Raw genomic sequence first — 15,731 nt, 5'->3', positions numbered from 1 at the left:
AGCACGCTACAGATACATCCAAATCTTAATCCAAATTATCAAAATCCGATTGATTTGATACGCAATTATAATCGTCGATTACAACAACCACAGCAACAGCAACAGCAGGAACCAGAAGAAAACATTTACGAGTGTTTGGACAATGATGATGATGAAGATGATGATGAAAATGCGGAGATCCCTCAGAATGAATCTCTTGTTCAAAACAATCAGGGTAACATGGATAATCATATGTATGAAAGAATAGACGAGCGGATATCGTGTAGCAGTAGAACGCATTGTCATTATAAGTATCATTTACCTACTCATAGTTTTTTAAGCGATGTGGAAAATGCCAGAAATGTGAACCCATACAATCAACCGAGACACATTTATATCGATTATTCTCGATTGAATAGTAATATCTATCAAAGTTCTCTAAACAGATTAGGTCGCAATTGTTTCTCCACAGAGAATATTGCATATGCTTCTACGAAACGTTCTCATCCAATCTTGTATAATTGCACGTGTCCGTACTGTAGAAACATGGACGCAAGATACGTATGCCATCATTGTTACTATCTGTATAACAAGTTACAATCTCAAGACACCGTTAATTCCAGGCATTACGTGTATCAAGTCTCAAGAAATTGCAGATGTCCCTTTTGTCGTGGTGAATACTCTTATACAAAATTTCCCGCTCTTCGCGCTGCTGAACTATTGAAAATAGAATGTCATTGTAGAAATCTGGCTAATTGCATCTGCCGTAGTAAAGCTTCGTCTGATTTTAATTCCACGATCGTCGGACGATACTTGGATTGGATTAATCGGACCGGACAATCTGTTAACAATCCTTTATATGCCATGATTCATGTTGGTAGGATGGATGGTGCTTCTGTGTCCGGTCACGGGAATATATCTAATAGTAGAAATCCACTAAATAATCCCGGTCCGTCGACGTCCAGTAATGCGACATCTAACGCAAGATTCAACGAGTCGAATTCATCTTCAGTTTTACGATCGGTATTTGTTCCCGGTGCTTCCACATCGAGTGCTCCTATCTGTTCCATAAGTCGCTATGTAGAACACCAGCATACCTGCGATGATTCTTGTATCCGTAGTCAAAGCGGAAGTCTGACTGGAATATGTCAGTTTCTCGGCAGATGCGAAAGAACAGAATGCAATCATGGAAGGCTTTCTGTACATTGGTGGTTCCTGAATAAATGGCTTCCTCTATGGAACTCTCATAATTTTGATAGAAACATGGATGGCGCACCGTGCGTGGATGAAGTATCACGAGAACAGCGAGAGAGCGATAGCGATGATTCTTAAGTTATTAAGAATTTGTTTATCGTGAGAGTGTCTATTTTACGTACTCCGAATGTTTAATATACTTTTTTATTAATTTTTATTATATGATTATAGTTCATTGACTTACTCGATCGTAAAATGAATTAGAAAAATCGAAAAATCTGCGTACACACAACGGAGCTAATTCAGTGATACAGTAATGACTTTAAGTATATGTCCCACGACAATAAATTCGTATATTGCGATTTTTAAATATTTGAATAATATTAGAAAAGTTGTTTTTAAGCGTTAGTAGAATAGATCCTCTAATTAGAGATTTTGTTCATAATAGAGTGTCGTCTATTTTCTAGCAAAGTTAGGGTCATAGCACACAAAAAAACTTAAGCAATAAACGAATTGATCATAGTAGAGTCCGTAACGTAAGCAGTTCAACATGTTAATTTTTTTGTTGCTTACATCTTACTAGAGACCTCTAATCAAAATGATGATTTGAGCCGACTTTTGTATGCAGGGTAGTAGATTTACAAAAATCGATAACAGAGAAATGTATTATATTAGTATCTTTGTCTAATTTTAATGCGTTTGTAACCTACCTGCGCTGACGGCAGCTGCGTAACGTTGTATTCTGTGATATTTTATTATACTAAATTATTATACTAAAAGTTATAAAAAAAACAATATTAAAAATCTTTATTTTAGACCGCATCTGTGAGAAACATAATCAATATCAGAAATTTAAAATGCCTATTATATATGTACTTGCATATATATCATATTGTAGTCGAGATGATATTTGCAATAAATTTATTAACAGTTTTAACATATTAACAAATCTTTATAATATGATGCTTAATGGTAGCATTAAATTATTAAAATTGCTTGTCAATTTAATTCACAATAACTAGAGTAGTTTTAATTGCGTTTATAATCCCGAAAAACAATTCGGCGTGCAGTTCGAAAAGACTACAATATATATGCAAGTATTTACATTTATAATGTATATTAGTAGTGTATATTAGTAATTCAAGATTGAATTATTTAAAGCAACGAAGATCTAGCTTTTCGACTGTAATAGGCATTTTAAATTTCTAGTATTGATTGTATTTATTAAAAAAAGTTATTGGAAATAGTTGGGTGTGCAGCCCCATTTTGTAATAATTCAGTAATCAAAGGTTACATATTAAAAACATTTCCCAAATGTCGAATGTTGTGCTTTATGGACAAAAAATATTGGCGAAAGATGTTATTTATTTCTTCTCTTATGGATTAGAGAATCGATTATGTATCTTGAAACGATGTGAAAATTATAAATTGAGTAAATTTATTAGATGCTGACTAATGAAATTATAAATATTCCAATAAACTTGCTCACTTTTGTAATTTTTAATTCTCGTTTCAAATTACACAATAAAATCTTTAAATTTTTAAAATAATTTTGTGTAAAAAAGAGATTAAACTAAACAATTTTTCTTGCATGTACTATTTCGATATATAATGTAAGAAATCTATTTGTTAATGCCTTTAAAATACTTAATCTTAATTAGAAATTTCAGAGTAACACGAATAGGTATTCAAATATAGGCAGGAATTGTCAAAATATGTTGGAACATGCCAATCAAAATGCGGTTTTCTGATGTCGCGATTCTGATTAGAGGGTCTCTACATCTTATTCTCTTAAATTTTTGTATGCCACAATCCTTAAGTCAAAACATAATGAAGAACACAGGCAATAAGAACAGAGAATAATGAGTCGTTCAATCAGAGTTTTAAGGTATAAGTTAGAAACATAACTTATACTGGTTGTGCTCCGAAAACTGTGTCAAAAATATTAATTTTAATTATAAGGTTGGTAGCGCCACTGTTACTAACAAATTTATTCCGTAAGGGATCAGCTGGCACCGTGATTTCCATTTGCATCTGTGACCCGCAGAGATGCTATTTTTTACAATAATGCTTTGTTACAATACAATATAATTAATTATTTATCATTATACATATTTATTTAAACATTATTTAAACAATATGGAGCGAATATTGGACCAATGAGAATAAATTTAATTAAATAAAAGAATCTTATATTCGGTCACGGTATGCAGAATTACAAAATATAAATAACGATAATGATAATTTATAGTAATTATTATTTTTTATGTTGCAAATAATAATCATTAGCTTATATAAGGGTGAATCAGAATCGTTTTTATCCTATAAGAAAATTATAGATTACACACGTTATAATCCTATTAGGTATAAAGTCAATAATTTTCTTAAAGAGTAAAAAGCTGATTTTATGACTCTGAGAGAAATTCACCCTGTATACAATGTTTTAGGACATTAAGGACAAACTTTAAAGGATATGAGATCTCAATGAAAGAATCAGTTTTTGTGTTTGTAAACTTGTATCTTCTCTCTCTCTTTCTCACCCCCCCCCCCACACACACACACACACACACACATTTTTAAACTGTGTTTGAGATATAAAAAATTATTCAAATTTTATAACATTAGGGTTCAAAAATTACATTATTACTATTTGAACCATACTAGATGTCATATACGAACTTTATATACAAGACAGTAAATAAGTCAACGATTATAATTCTAACGTTTCGATCTTTTAATGTAATCATCTTCAATGATTAATAAAGAAATTGAACCGTGGGCTGATCAAATTGAACATTACATTAAAAATAGCTAAGTGCACGGTAATTCCTCTTTGTACATAAACATAATTAAAAATAAAATGCATTTACAAAATTGCAAGTCTCAATTATGTACAAATTTTCTATCTCAAGAATATATAGTCCGTAAATTATAGTATTTTATGAATATTTCTATTAAAATAAGTCGATGTATCAGTAAATCCCTCAATCAATCTGTGATGTAAATTACATGACTTTATTCATCATTAATCATCAAGCAATCTTAAGTGTGTTATAGATCTGTATCTAACTCTATTGAGTTCTCTATTGAGACTCGTAATTTTATAAATGCATTTTATTTTGAATTATGTTTACATATATAAAGAGGAATTACTGTGCACTCAGCTGTTTGTTAATGTAATGTTTAATTTAATCAATCTATGATTCAATTTCTTTGTTGTCGAATATAGGATTCCTTTATTTAATTAAATTTATTCTCATCCAATATTCGCTCCATATTGTTTAAACAATGTTGTAATAAATATGTATAATGATAAATAATTAACTATATTGTAACAAAAGTAAACAATCTTTGCTGGACAAGCCGATGCAAATGGAAATCATGATGTCAGCAGATCCCTTACGGAACAAATTATGTTAGTTACAGCACTAGCAACTTTGTAACTCTCCCTTTAAAAAGAATATTTTCAACACAACTATCAGAACCTAACAAACGAGAACCAATTGGATTGGATAAATCCATATGATATATCAAGTTTTCGAATCTGCGTTATTCATGAAAAAGGTATTGAATTTGGTAGAGACTGAATACACTGAATCCGTTTCTATCTACGTGTAGATAAATATAATATTGTGAACTCTAGTGAATTCATATAAATTCAGAAATAAAATGCTACGATAACAGGAAGAGATTTATCGTTGGAAAGCATGTATGTACCAAGGTGATCACAGATATATAAATCGTTTCTTTACGAATAAGTCCTAGTACTATACACAGAGTATAAAATATTACGGATTCACGGCAACAGAGTGAGAATGCGATTACATGTAGCGCGGTACGCGGTACAGTAATTAATTAGGTAACTATAGGAACCGCGCAAACCGTGCCGCTTGCTTCTTTGTCTTCTATTGCATGGAGCGCGGTAAGCGACACGGGCTAGTGACAAATTAACTTTAATATCAATTTTTAAAAATATATTAACTTATTTTTATGCACAAATTTTATCAATACTTTTATTTTTTCAACGGATTTATTTAATAATTGCATTTAAATTCATTAATTCTATTAAAAAAAAGTGTTTAGTAATGTGAATTTGTCATTAGTCCGTGCCGTTTACCGCGCTTCATGTAGTAGAGGAGAAAAAAAGTAAGCGACACGGTTTGTACGATTCTTATATTAGATCAATCGGAAAGTTCCGTCCATCTAGCGGTGAGTAGCTCTAGAACCGTCGATAACTCTAATGTTTAAATCAAGTGTAACGTCCTGATTTAGAACTTACAGTGCTCCGCTTTGTTTTCCGGTCAATTTGCTGCACGGACTTTACCGGGAGACGCCCGGAGCGCGGTAACTGGTCGAGATGAATGGTTTTCACTGGAACTATCGCGAGACACGAAAGAACTACCGAGAAAGGGGACGAAACCCAACTAAGAACTACAGAGAGCTAAATTATCTCCTTCAAAAATTGAAGTGGATATCGAGATGGATAAAACAAAAATAATAATAATAAAAAAATAAAAAATTAGAATACCCACATTAATTGCTGGCACAAAATCAGATGAATCCGATTTAACATCTGACGGTTTAAGTCAAATGGGATTAAGTATTCTGCAAAAAAAAATGAAGAAACCATATAACACTGAGGATTCAGTGTCAGTGAACGCAGTGAACTCAGTGAACGCAGTGAATATATTTAGAATAAAACTCAGTGAACGCAGTGAATATATTGTTAAAAGACGAAACGCAGGGAAACTTGAGAAATACACGGTGGATATACGAGAATGAAATTCAGATTACACAGTAAAATAAAAGCGTGCGATCAGCACGGCAGTCAGTTAGCAACTGCCAGGTCGTCATCAGCCGTATTCTTTGTACGCCTCGGTCCTTTCGTTAGACTCAATATTTTGGATAGATAATCATGGTATGCGGCTCTGTTTACTTCCAGCATCGATCGGTAGCTCCTCTTGAGGCGTAATGGTACTTGATGTTCGCACAGTGTGATACATGGATTTTCTTAATATTAATTATATTTTATATTTAACAATATGAAAATGAGAATAATGGAATAATAATTATAAAAGGTAAGTAACAAAATTAAAATATAATGAAAGAGACTTAGTAATTTAAAACTAATAAAATATTTACATGTCGTTGGGCATATTCGCAATTATGTACTTATATTAAAATAATACAATAATGATAAAATATCAATAATAAAATAATCATAAAAGTAGTTATAGAGATTAAAAATAATGCGCGGGTTCAAGCCGGCGTTCCTAAAACCATTAATAAGGTAGAATATAAAGGGGAAAATCGGACGACGTTACACAAGCTTAATTTTGAGTTTTACCATCTGTCAATAAAATTCAGTATATAAAAGTATACGTTTTCATCAATAACATTGCTTTTTACTGTATCGAAAATGTCGACATTTGAGCTAAATAAGCGTCATTTGCACGAAGTGTTAATCTTTTGCTTCAAATGGAAAAAAACTGGAACTGGGCCTTACTTACTGTATCGCGTACCGCGTATCGCTTATGTATATCATCTTGGTGCGTGCTTTTCAACTTCACTTGCAGAAATCGGTGACTAGCATTTGATCTCCCATTTTAGACAATTCTGCACATTAAATTCAAACGAATTAGTCGCATATTCATTGCATTGAATATTAGGTAAAATACCAAAAATAAATTACCAATACGTAATTACGGATTTAACGGTTACACGGTTCAATTCTATGCACATAGGTGAGATACAGAAAGTAAATAACCAATTATCCATAATCACTAATTCAAGCGGATTACGGATAGAAAAGAATTTAAAAAATTCAAAAACTTGATTCAACATTACATCATTTAAATTCTTTAATGAATAGTTAGTTAGATCTTTATTGCATCCCCTTGAAATTACAAATACAATAACAATTATACAATTATATACGTGCCCTCTTATCCTAAATTAATCTATCTCACACTAACTTATCCTACTTTAATCTACTTTAACGCATCTCTCTCTCTACGCTTGGACCTCTGTTTCTGCTGTAATATCTCTACATCACTCTTTCATTCTCAAAATCTACAATTCATCAATCCTCCTCTTCTCCCTCCCTCCCTCCCTCTCTCTCTCTCTCCACCTTCACTCTTTGCTTTGCCTACTTACAAATCGCCCACTTATCACACCGGAAATGGAACTTCCACTTCAATGAATAATTTTCAACAATTTTGAATAATTTCTCGTTTGCTGGAAACCTAACTAAAACCTACTACTATAAGGATGCATAGAACGAAAAGTATGGCACAGACAATAATTTTTCGACGCGTTGGAATTTTATTGCCTGTTGCCTGATCTGTTTTGAGATTACATATTCATTCGCAAATATAGTTTTAGCGATTTGCAAACAGATTAAGCAACAGGCAATAGGCAATAAAATTTCAACGCGTCGAAAAATTGTTCTTATTGTCTGTGCCACATTTTTTTGTTCCATGCATTGTAGTGGTTTGTATTAGTAGAGAGAAACCTGAGAGAGGACATGACGGCCCAAAATGAATACCTATATTATAGTACTCAAGTAGTACTATAATATAGGTATTCACACCCGCCATTTCTAGTCTTTTCCCCACTCTTTCTTCTCTCTTCAATCTTCTTAGTTTAGCGGCAAGGAGAGAACAAGAGATTGAGGAAAGGAGCAAGAGAGAAAAGAACTAAAAATGGCGGATGCGAATACTTATATTATAGTGTCTTACCAAAACCTGTAACCGCAAAATGCTGCTGCGCACTACTTGTAAAGAAGTGGATGTTAGTTACACAACAATATCCATTTTTTTGCAGTGCTCCGCATGAATCGCTGTAATCTTTGAAATCTTTATTAATTTGATAGATTTTAGTTACTTTAGCGATTTCAACTATTTCCATCGGGAGCATCGCGAAAAGGTGAATATTGTTGTATAGTTAACATCCACTTTTTCAGAGGATAGTGCGCGGCAGCATTTTGCGGATAGAGATTTTGGGCCATCATATTCGCTCAAGTTTCTCTCTGATATGTATCGAACTTATACTCCGAAAGTTCTGTCTGAACAGCTCGTTATTCCCTGTTCCTATTGCCTATGCTTTTCATTGGCTGCGTTCAGCAGATTCAACAGTTAAGTGAGCGCTCGCTGTTATTGATACATTCTTTTAGATCATCCAGTCAACATTTTCGATCTTAAAGAATATATCAACGAGCGTTTACTCAACTGTTGAGTCTGCTGAACGCAGTCATTGTATTTCCGACTTTACTTCTGTGAATGAGAAAAGATATGTGCTACTTTGCTCTGCAGTGATCATAGACTTATAAGATAGACGAAACATTTATACGAGAGAAGCTGGACTTGATAGAAAGAGAGAGAAATAGTCACGGAGTAGTTCTCTCCTTTTTTAGTAGTGCATTGATTGGTCGCTAAGGCAAGCCGGGAAGTGACCGAAAGCAACGAAGATAGATATCGAAGAATCAATGGCCGAGAGTTGTGGCCTTGAGATATAATTTCACGTGCTGCTTAAATAAGCAATTGAAGTAACAGATTTGACGCTCTTATTCTAGTGGCTAAAATCTTATAGTTTGAATAATTTAAACTACAAACGTTAAATACTCAAACGCTGTTGACAGTGCTGACACACTGTAAGATGTATTTTTATGAGCCGCGCAAAGTAACCATTTCAGCGACAAAATAGATCACGTGATGACTTTTGTCGTAAAACTATTAGAGCAACAATTTTATACATGAAAAGTGGAAGGAGCATTAAATTTGACATTTGAGCGATAGATTTGTTACGTTTGTCTTTTTCACGTGCCACTTGCAATATTAACATGCTGAATTAAACAGTTAGCAGGGGGCGGCGGAACACGGTGAGTTCGGCATAACGGGAATCGCCATGTTTTAGGAGCGTCTGACACCGTGTACCTATATTGTATTGAGATTGAAATACATTTTTTCAATAAATTGCGAAATACATAAAAATTGTGAACTATGCAACATTACCAGGTGTACAAGTATGAAATGCGGATTTGAGAAAACAGATGGCGCATCAATGCAGTGTGTGGTATAAAGATTTGACTGTTATGCCATTTTGAAGTGCCATCAACAAGTGTCAGACGCGCACGAGTGATAAATTCAAAAAGTGTTTGCATAGTGTTGTATTGCTGTGTTCGATATATCGAAATTTATACCAAACACAGAGCATTCGCGGACAGCATTAATTTTTTGTTTTTATTTGAAGAAAACTGCTGCTGAATCATACCGATTACTTCGAGAAGCTTATGGTGAACATGCTCCATCGCAAGATACGTGTGAACGATGGTTTCGGCGTTTTAAAAGTGGTGACTTCGATGTTGCAGACAAGGAACACGGAAAACCGCCAAAAAGGTACGAAGATGTGGAATTGCAAGCATTGTTGGACGAAGATGATTCACAAACATAAAAACAACTCGCAGAGCAATTAAGCGTTAGTCAACAAGCTGTTTCCAATCGCCTACGAGAGATGAGAAAGATTCAGAAGACCGGAAGATGGGTACCGCATGAGTTGGACGGCAGGCAGATGGAGAGGCGCAAAAACACATGTGAAATTTTGCTTGCACGATACAAAAGGAAGTCGTTTTTGCATCGTATCGTTAGTGGGGATGAAAAGTGGATTTATTTTGAGAATCCCAAGCGCAAAAAATCATGGGTAGACCCAGGCGCATCATCCACATCGACCGCAAGACCGAATCGCTTTGGCAGAAAGACGATGCTCTGTGTTTGGTGGGACCAGAAGGGTGTGGTCTATTATGAGCTGTTAAAACCTGGTGAAACGGTTAATGCTGGACGCTACCAACAACAATTGATCGATTTGAACCGTTCGCTGCTTGAAAAAAGACCAGAATACCAAAAGAGACAACACAAAGTCATTTTTCTTCATGACAATGCTCCATCACATACGGCAAAACCGGTTCGCGACACGTTGGAAGCACTCAGCTGGGAAGTTCTACCCCATGCGGCTTACTCACCAGACTTGGCTCCTTTCGATTATCACTTGTTTGCATCGATGGGTCACGCACTTGCTGAGCAGCGCTTTGGTTCGTACGAAGATGTGAAAAAATGGCTCGATGAATGGTTCGCGGCAAAGGGGGAAGATTTTTACTGGCGTGGTATCCACAAATTGCCCGAAAGATGGGAAAAATGTGTAACTAGCAATGGAGCATACTTTGAATAAAGCTCTTTTTATCATTCTTCCGAATTTAACGTGTTTTTTTTTTTGGAAAAAAATCCGCATTTCATACTTGCACACTTGGTATAAAGCAAATAGTAATGATTCATGATTTTTTTATGCATTCTGAAATTCCTAAAACAAAATCTCAATTTTAGTAACATCAAATGTATATCTTTTGATTTTCGCAATTTTTTTTCTTAACACTTTTTTTTACATAATATCTATCTTTTTTTTTTTTAAATGATTGTTCCACGAGATTCGGGTAGAGATATATGCGAATAGTTAGCGAGATATCGGTGAATAGTTGAATGTACAATAACTTTCTTTTTTTTTGTTTAACTCTTTAAATTGAAAAATTTAATTCAATTTTGAAAAATATTTAACAAGTATTTTACACAAGTAGTAATTATTATGTAAAGACATAATGCAATGTTTAGTGACATTTTTATCTCGAGGAGATAAATTTTTCTATTAGATATTGGATTATCATGTCGAATATTCGAAGCAATGTAAATCTTGCACAACTATTTTTGAATCGTGAATCGCGCGCTAGTCTGACTTTGAACAAAAGAAAACTTTGTTACAAACATTGTTTTCCCCAGGTACTATCGTGTAAGAAAAAAAGTTCTCAGAATATCCGTTAGTTTTGGGCTGTAAGTTGTAGGTTTGAAATTTGATAACTAATTAGAAATTCTAAGACGCTAATTGCAAAATTTGCAGGGAGGGGAGTCTCAAATAACTAACGCCGTCCTTGGTTATTAGGTTATTCTAATTGCGTCGAATCCTTTATCTGATCAGCAACAAAAAAAAAGAATAAATTGGGTTATGTGTGTTTAATGGTGTCAACACGCAGTTAACAGTGGTCAACATGATCAGCAGTATGGCAGCACTAATTTTTTTACTAATTTTTGTAATTTGCTTTCTGAAAAATAGTTTTAAGATATAAAATGCTGTGAACAAACGTGCATATATTGCGAAGTTGATTTGCCCATTTTTAAAACAATTTCTCACTTTTTTTTTAAATTAGACTCCTTGAGGAAATAATGAAAATACTCTTTCGGATTACTGTAAGTTTTACATTTGCCCTATTTATGTTGCTTGCACTTTTTGCACTCAGTATTTTCACTTTCTCTCTTTTCAATGCCAAATGTATATCTATCTCATTTTAAGTGCAAAAATGTTTGGAGTTTCATGCAACATGAACAGAACTATTATACATAACAAAAAGTAACACGTTTTTGCGACCCATTATTTACTAATTTTGGGCTATTACATAAAAAGTTTTGTGGTGTCTGATTTATGCTAATTCCATTTACTGCCACTAGGTGCGCTGGGGAAAAACTTAGCGTCACCAATTAGTCCCCCATCGTTCCCATTTTGATTCCACTTGATTGATAGGTTTTAGTACAATTGATGACAAAGGTAAATGTTAAAAAGTGCCCGTTTACTTCAAATTTGGATAAAATACACTGAAAAATAAAAATTTGACAAGAAAAAAGTGTCGCTCTGCTCCGTGAAACCGAGATATTAATCCTTAAAGTCGACGACTATTCAGGTTAGAAAATCTCACAGTAGTGGTTCACTGCTTTAAAAACACAAATTCACTATTTTTAAAATATATGTTCACTACTTTAGCAGAGAATATATGTTTTTAGCGCATATAGTGAACCACTTATGACAGATTTTCTAACTCGAATAGTCGTCAACTTTAAGTATTAATCTTGATTTGCTGAGTAAAACGATAGTTTTTTCTTGAAAACGCATCGATTCAGTGTATTTTTCTCAAAATTTGAAGTGAGTGGGTCTTCTTAACATTTACCTTTGTCACCAATCGTATCTATCGATCAAGTGGAACCAAAATGGCGAATGAGAATACCTACATATCTAATGCCTTATTTCAGCTTCTCTCGTACGCTTCGTCTATCTTATGTTATGTCACTAGTTCATTATAGTTGATTCTAGGGATAAAACGCCCGTCCGCGGCCAACAATCATTAATTTGATACGATTTTGCTCCTAGGGAATTGCGCAGCGACTCGATCAAGCTTGCGTTAGGGAAATAGTTACAATTGTCGACTTGTTTTCGACTTGTCGTCATTTTACAGTTGTTTCCTGATTCTAGCTAGATAAATCAAGAAACGGTTCAAACACGTTGCACAGTCGCTGATTGTCCGGATTTCTGATATGCGTGTGATGCAAGTTGAATACTTCTTAAAACGCTGCGAATGACCGATATAAATATAGTGGCGCATCATGTGATAGCTAGATGCTCGATCATCGATCGATCTGAGTTTAAGGCACACGTCATAATCAATTTTGCGGATCGCACAGTGCTGGTTAAATATTGAGTACACGCACAAAGCACTCACGATCCATAGCGAATATGCATCGGTAAATGCGGAGCGTGTGCGCGCGATCCGTGTTCCGTTAACTGGGCACATAATCGGGGCTCAAGCCTTATGCGGCCTGTTCCGAGATATCGCGAATTCACAGAGCAACAAATGGTGTCCACATAATCACGAAGAGGAAATAGCGTGTACCACGCCTCAAGATGGCAACGCCCTGATAGCACGTGGCCGAGGTAGAGGCTCGACGCGGAAAACGCCAGGTTGCGCGGCAGTGATTTGCCTGATGGTCTCAAGATGGCGACTTCCTGACACCACGTGGTAGCTGCAACGTGGCGGTGTGGCGTGACTCGGCGGTTCTCCTGTCCACAGCAGCAGCGTTACTCAGTGTTGCTTTGTTACGATGTCCGTTAAAGTGATGTTTTAGGGAAACAAGCTCTTTGGGATGGTCTAAGAATGCATAGTAATCCTTCGAGCATTTACTAAATATATGTATGTATGTATTTATTATGTACTCAATTTGATCATTAGGATTATTGAGTCCTTATGTACACATTCGATCATTAAGATTATTGAGTCCTTACAAAATAATCTCCGCAGCGCGTGTTTATACATTCGTCTTTTATGTGTACGTTGAATAGCAATTCGGTTCTCCTTTTCTGTACTAAAGGCGAAAGCCGTTAGTTGCGTTTAATTATAGTCATAATATAGTATAAGCATTAATAAACTGCGAGCACAACTTGCTAAGCACAAGTTTTTCTCTACGGATTAATTAGTTGAAGCACGTGGTAGCGAGGTTCTTGATTGTGTTAGCGTAAAAATTATACACGTTAATGCTCACAAAACGTTAACAAAAGATTCGCAAGACTTTAAAGAAATGCAGTGAAAGTTCGCGGAAGAGGACTTAGTAGGATGAAATTGGATTAGTAGCATGTGGAATTGTATGCGGGCTTACAACTGAATAGCACCACAGAAGCATCCACTCATCTTCGTCCGCTCAGTTAGACGTCCGGAACCAGAGAGAGAGCGCCCGAGGGAAGTTCCCTTCGAAAGATCCGGTGTCTCTTGTCCCACTTCCACGCATTCGAGGTCTTGTGCAATAAGAGAGATCTATTTCAAGGCGGGTTTCCCTCGTAGCGACGCGCTCGTTTACACAATGCTTAGATCACTTACATGCGGGGGACAGTGTTACGGTGGTCTAGTGATTCGGATTAGAAGGGAAAAGAGAGAAATGCTCTGATATCTACAAAAGAAAATACTGTACGGACGTAACACTTATAAGTCTACGACAGTGCAAGAAAAGAAAAAGATATATGCTACCTTGCTCTGATTGGTCTCTTTCCAATTTTCGGTTAATTATTCTCTGATATAAATTACTAGAAAATGGAGGACAAAAGCGGAACTCTGATGTCGAATCTTTGATTCAGTGAGCTCTATAACATAATGGAGCAAGCCATTGAGGGTGTCTCAATTCCTAAATAAGGACACTTTAGTGCAAAATTGGTAGTTTTTTTTGCTAGGGATTCACTAATTGAGTAATGTTGTTACTGCTGTAAGTAGAAAAAAGTCTTAAAGACCAATATTGCTTGCCTTCCTTTTTTATGTGGGGCCATAGTTTTCTGTAGTACAGTATAGGGAAGACTCGCGTCAGTATATTTTAAAGCTCACTGCTCTGATTAGAGGATCTCTACAACAGGACAAAGTAGAGTTCTTAAAATAAAGGATGCATTTCATTTCATAATTTCCGTTGCATAATGTGCATAATGCATCATTTATCCTCTAATTTGGTGAACAATACGGTTAAATAATGTATGCGTGAAATGGAATGCATCCAGAATCTGGTGCTTAAATCTCTTTTGATTGGCATGCTTACATTGGCACTACCAATCAAAATGTAGCCTACATTTATATCAAACACATATATTTTATATTTGTATTTTGTATGCATGACCACACTCTGTCTCTAGAGATTTTGTCTCTAGAGATTCTGTAAGAGGATAGAGATTCTCTAATAAAAATCTGGACACGAGCCGAATTTTGTATGCAAGGGTTTAATTTTAATAAAATCACGCGAAAGAGAAGAACATACATTTACCAGAGAGAATGAAGCGAGCGGATTCAGCCAGAAACTGTCATTTTTAGTTCATCGTTGAAGTCAGTAGGAAATATAGTAGGAACGTGAACATACCATGCTACACATGTTAGTATTATACCGCACTAGTATTGTGTATATATGTACACAACATGCACATTTGCAGAAATGCACAATAAATGGCGGAATCAATCAGAAAAGAGAACACTTTCCGCTTTAACCCTTATGTGGCCAACCAAAAAATCTTGTACCGGGGCCAACCGAGGTACCCGGGTACCTCTATACAAATTTATGGCTAAAAACGTGCTGTAGCCTTAGTTATCTATTTGATGGATATTGATTTATTTACAGTTGACGAATATATTCTAAGCTAAATATAATAGTATTATTGTATATAGTGACCTTTTGTTATCCTTAGTCAGATATAAAGCTGGCAGCTATGCCGTTACCCTCTTTATTTCGAAGGCCAGGTGCATTGAACTAAAAAGGTAGGGAAGTAGAAGGATCTCTACATTCTTCTATACCTGAGTAATGTTCTAGAATATTTTTGAAATGAATGTATACCCAGTGTTCACAGATTTAGAACGAAACGTACGGAGGTGGGGGAAGCTCCAGCACGTTATGGAATAGCCCAAGCGCCCCCCACCTCCGTACATTTCGTTCTAAATCCGTGAACACTGTGTATACCTTTAGCAGGCACTTTAGTTTAGTTTCTGTCGTTGAATTGAGGAAGTAAGACGTGTAAGCAGTGTGGCATCGTTAGTCGGTACGAACGTAGCTCCGATATTTTCGTTCGTTTTTGATATTTTCAAGTTGGTTGGTTGGTGGTTTCATATATTGTGAATGATTTTACGTGTTTTGTGAAATTTGTGTATAATTATAAACAAATATATATAAAAAAAA

Source organism: Trachymyrmex septentrionalis, unplaced genomic scaffold (genome assembly GCF_001594115.1).
Source record: "Trachymyrmex septentrionalis isolate Tsep2-gDNA-1 unplaced genomic scaffold, Tsep1.0 scaffold33, whole genome shotgun sequence".
Classification (NCBI taxonomy): Eukaryota; Metazoa; Arthropoda; class Insecta; order Hymenoptera; family Formicidae; genus Trachymyrmex; species Trachymyrmex septentrionalis.
Note: the sequence above shows the minus strand (reverse complement) of the source record.